The sequence below is a fragment of the Tupaia chinensis genome, unplaced genomic scaffold (assembly GCF_000334495.1).
Source record: "Tupaia chinensis unplaced genomic scaffold, TupChi_1.0 Scaffold150243_1, whole genome shotgun sequence".
Taxonomy (NCBI): Eukaryota; Metazoa; Chordata; class Mammalia; order Scandentia; family Tupaiidae; genus Tupaia; species Tupaia belangeri.
The window spans coordinates 802,536-807,113 of record NW_006210084.1 but is presented as its reverse complement, the minus strand read 5'-3'; the positions used below and the strand labels follow the sequence as shown (position 1 = coordinate 807,113).

General features: G+C 41.0%; 1 protein-coding gene across 7 annotated transcripts in view; it reads left to right on the top strand.

Annotated features, from left to right (window-relative positions):
- Nucleotides 1-4,578, top strand: part of RAB9A (RAB9A, member RAS oncogene family) — a 49,101-nt gene that overhangs the window by 39,043 nt on the left and 5,480 nt on the right. For 2 of the 7 annotated variants that reach the window (XM_014585652.2, XM_014585650.1), the window contains 3 exons: nucleotides 1,753-1,842; nucleotides 1,958-2,091; nucleotides 2,439-2,520. The gene's annotated coding sequence lies outside the window, so the exon portion shown is untranslated. The remainder of the gene's footprint in view (nucleotides 1-1,752; nucleotides 1,843-1,957; nucleotides 2,092-2,438; nucleotides 2,521-4,578) is intronic. The other 5 variants (XM_027769672.1, XM_006172014.2, XM_014585653.1 and 2 more) reach the window with 5 other exon arrangements.

The window sequence follows — 4,578 nt, the reverse complement described above, 5'->3', positions numbered from 1 at the left end:
TCAGACTCACTTCCTCTGGGTCAGAACACCCTTCAGTGGGGTCAGACATTGGTGAGGGCTGTGTTTGTAAGAACAGCATGTGGCTAAAATGATCATTGAGACTTGGTTTTGGAACAGACTACACTGGAAACCCATGTGGAGCCTCTCATCATCACAGTGTAGCACTGCCGGGTTTCCCTCTGGGTTGGAAGGTGTACACTTTTTCCTTAACAGCAGCTCAGCGGGTGAGATAGTTGGCTTGTGTTACAGGATCAAGTTGTATGCAAATTCAGTCCCCCATGGTTAGACTCACTGGCAGCTCCCTGAGATACTGGCATGCACGGGGCCTGGGTCTGATTGAGAGAGATCTACCTTTAAGTTGTTCTTTGGTTTTTGGCTGAGTATGTACTCATACTATGTACCTCTCTCATTTTGTAGGACTTGCCACAGTTTTGACTAAAATGAGTTTATGTGTGGATGTCACCCTCACTCAACCATGAGACTGCATGTGGTTTGCATCCTCAGGATTGGCACATAGTAGGCACTCACTGAATACTTGTTCAGCAACTGCTTTCTCACCTGTTCTGTGGAACACTAGGCTTCTGTGGAGATGCTGCAAAGTTCTGTAAATGCTTGACTCAACATTTCACTTAACACGTGTTTTAAACTACTTAAACTCTAATAAAAACACAGGCAGACTTAAATGTGTTTTGTACTACATGACAACAGATTGGCGACTACTAGTTCTGTCAAGGTAACTTGTTCGCAGATCTTAAAATAAAGCATGCAGTTGAAAGACTTTTACTGTTGGGAATTGCTTATTTTCATTGTACCTGCACCAATAACAGTCACATCCTTCAAAACAAAAGCAAGGTCTGTTGAGATTGGTGTAGACTAGTGGGTGAAGTGCCTGGGCATCAGTGTCAGTGAGCTGAGTTCATATCTTACTCCATCTTTCACTAGTTGTGTGACCTTGAACAAGCTGTGTAACCGCTGAGTCAGTGTCATTTGTAATATAAAGAGACTTGTGAGGAATAAACACTGTTGCAAAATAAATGGCATGTGGGCCTCCATTAGCGTTGGCTGTTGTTCTTTCATCCTGAACCCCAAATGCCAAGTGTCTGAAGAGCCCTTTTTTTTTTCATGGATTGAATGTATAGGCTGAGGACTGCCACATTTAAGCCTGCAAAAATGCCCTTTGCTTTAAAAGGGTTGTAGGGGGTGGTTGTTGAACCATTGGTTTAGACCAGGAGAGGCTAGTCCTTAAGTTTATAGTTCCGCACAGTCATCACAGGGAAAGCTTCGAATTGAACGTGATCCCTGGGATGGGATCCTTCGGCTTCCTAATGAGGGCCTGCATACTCCTCCTATTTGTTCTGCCCATAGCTTCAGCTGAAGTTTGATGTCAGAAATGGACTTAACCTGGATCTGGTGGCTTAAAACTCATGCTGGGCGCATATGCACGTGTGCCCAAGATCCTGCGAAGAGAATAGAGGAGAAGGGATTGCTTGCATGGCCATCTTCCCTGGGGGATGATTTCTCGCTTTCTGTCTGTCTCTCCCTCCCTCTCTCCCTCTCTCCCTCTCTCCCTCTCTCCTTCTCTCCCTCTCCCCCTCTCTCCCTCTCCCCCTCTCCCCCTCCACTGAGCACATGCATCCTGTAGAAGGAAAATCTCTCTTAAAAAAAAAAAAGAAAGAAAGAAAAGAAATGGCCATAAAAAGAACATGACTGTAAAACTGCCAGTAAAGACTTGCTTGTGTATTCATTCCACAGAACCTTCTTGCACTCCAGTAATGAGTCTGGCACTGTGATGAAATTCTTTTCCCCCATCGACTGAGTGAATCTTCTCAACAACCCTAGGAGGTAGGTACTGTTGGCACTGTTGTTTCCATGGGACATCAGGATGTTAAAGGATATGAAGGAGCTTGCCATGAGCCTGTGCTCTTGACCAGCCTTTTTTTTTTTTTTTTTTAACCAGAAACAAGCCCTCCTTTCTGACGGTGTGCTTTTTATTTGCTCACAAAGGAATTTTCATTTTTGCCTTGGCTGCCCTGAAGCTCCACACCACTGTGCTACCTTTAGTGCTAGCTCGAGGTTTCCTGGATCACACAGGTGCCCCTCTCTCACTTAGCCCTTCTGTTTCCTTGTTTGTGTTACCTTTATTTTATTCTCTGGGATATGTCTCAAATTTGGGGTAAGTTAGGAAGAATGAATAAAATATTATATATTTCATCATAATACAATTTATAGCTGTTTCTGAGTATGAAACTTAGAAAAAAAAGGATGGGCAGGTGAAAATTTGTTGAAATAAACAATGATTAAAGTATAACCATTGATTGTTGGACTTTTTAAGGCTAAGAATAGATAGCATATAGGTGTGGTTTTTCTTTTAAGTAAAGATCTAGCTGCTAATAGAAGTCAGATACTTCTTTTACATTTTAATTCTTGTTTTGACTCAGAATTATGAAAACAAATGTATATTCCTAAGGTGAGCTGTCTCATTTGTGTCTTTGCAGATGATACTTGAACTGAACAATTAAGGTAAGATTTATGACCTATGTAACACTTTTCTTACTCAGATTTCTTTATAGAATTTATTTGAATTATGAAAATAATATTTTAACTTTGAAGAGAATTAGCACCTTTGAACAGTCATTGCAAACTGGAGTATAAGAGACTTGACTTTACATTTTTAGGTAAATTTCGGAAATTCCTAGTAGGCTACCTTTATTCATTTAACTTACACTAGAGACGTTTCAAAGGATTTTACTGTTTTAAGAGAAGAAACAAGGAAACATTTTTAATGTACTTAAGTTTACTGTGATTATGTTAATGTACGGATTAAATGAAGCTGGCTTTTGTGAAATGTCAATGGGAAATAAGATGATTTCTTTAATATATGCCATCATGTATGTGTGTATTACAACTCTACAGTTAGAATCAGGGACATGTTCATGTGTCGATTAGTCATTTTAGCGTATTCCAAAATATTCTCAAATAGAAATATTTAGGGGGCCCCAAACTGTAGACATGAAATGTAAGAAAATCATATCCTGTTGGGGCCAGCAGGTGCCATGGCGGTTAAGGCGCCAGACTCACACATGGCCAACTGAGGTTCACATCCCAGACCTGGTGGCTTAATTTCTCACTTCCTCTCTCTCTCTCTCATAAGTACATGTGCCCTATAGCAAGCTTAATAATAATAATAATTAATTAATTAATTAATTGTTTTTAAAAAAGAGCAAGAAAAAATTATACCTTGTTTCCTGCATGTGGGTGTAGCATACCCCAAAATTGGTCAGAATAGTGACACAGACTAGGAAATCCCACATTATTATGAAAAAAGAAAAGAACTATCAAAGTGTCCTGGTAAAATGATAAATTAACAAATCTCAAGGAATTCCTGAAACTTAATTGGTAAATGTGTGTAAGCAATAATCTGGGTAAGACTTGTGAGGTTGCTTGATTTCATTTATAATTTGATTTAAAGATTCTTAAACTTTAGTGCTGCACTATAAAACTTTGTGCCTGGTAAGGCAGGTTAGTAGAAACTTATTCAAATACAGGAATAAATGCTATGGGCTTATGGACATCTGGGCTGGCCCTGTAGGGCTGCAGTTAAGCACTGTGCAGAGGGAGCCAAGTTCTACTTGGCCAGCTGCAGTTTGAGTCTGGATCCCGACAGCTTGAAGAACATGCTGGCCACACCCTGTCACAGGGTACTTTCTCTCTCTCTTTCTGTTGTTTGTGCTCTCTGGCATAAAGAAATAAAAATAATTATGCATATAATTATGCTGTGTTATGCCGTTATAACCCAGCATGGGATTAATGTGGAACTTTGTGTTTATTGATATGTATCTTAAAAATTGGGGCCAGCCTTTGGCATGATGGCTGGATCCCACATGGCCTACTGTACAGTTTGAGTTCCAGACCTGGCAGCTTGAAAAACACACCAGGCAAGGGGCCAGCAGGTGGCGTGGTTGTTAAGGACGCTGGACTCCCACATGGCCAACCATGATTTGAGTCCCAAATCTGCTTTCTCACTTTATCTCTCCCTCTCAAATGAAATAATAATAAAGTTAAATAAAAATAATTATTTAAAAATTAAAAAATAGACACACAAGGTGGGTGTGTATGCATGCCCCAGATCCTGAGAGGAGCATGGAGGAGAAGGGATTGTGGTGTGGCCATTCCCCCTGGGGGGTGCTTTTTCTTTTTTTTTTCCCTCTGGCTCTCCAGCAAGTATACATGCCCTATAACAAAACTTAAAAAAAAAAGAAAAGAAAAGAAATTGTGTGAGGCCAGGCACAATGGTGCATGCTTGTGACCCAGCTACTCAGGACACTTAAGCCGGAGATCACCAGCTTGAGAGGGTGGCCTGGGAAACACAGGGCCACCTGTTTAAAAAAGAGCCAGGCATGATGGTGTGCACCTGTAGTTCTAGCTGGGCGGCTGAAGCAGAAGGACTGTGGCATGAGACTCTGTCTTTAAAAAATAAATAAATAAATAAATTGTGGGGACCAGCAGTTAGCGTAATGGCTATGTCACTGGACTCCCATGTCGACCGCGGGTCGCATCCCAGACCCAGTGGCTTAAAAA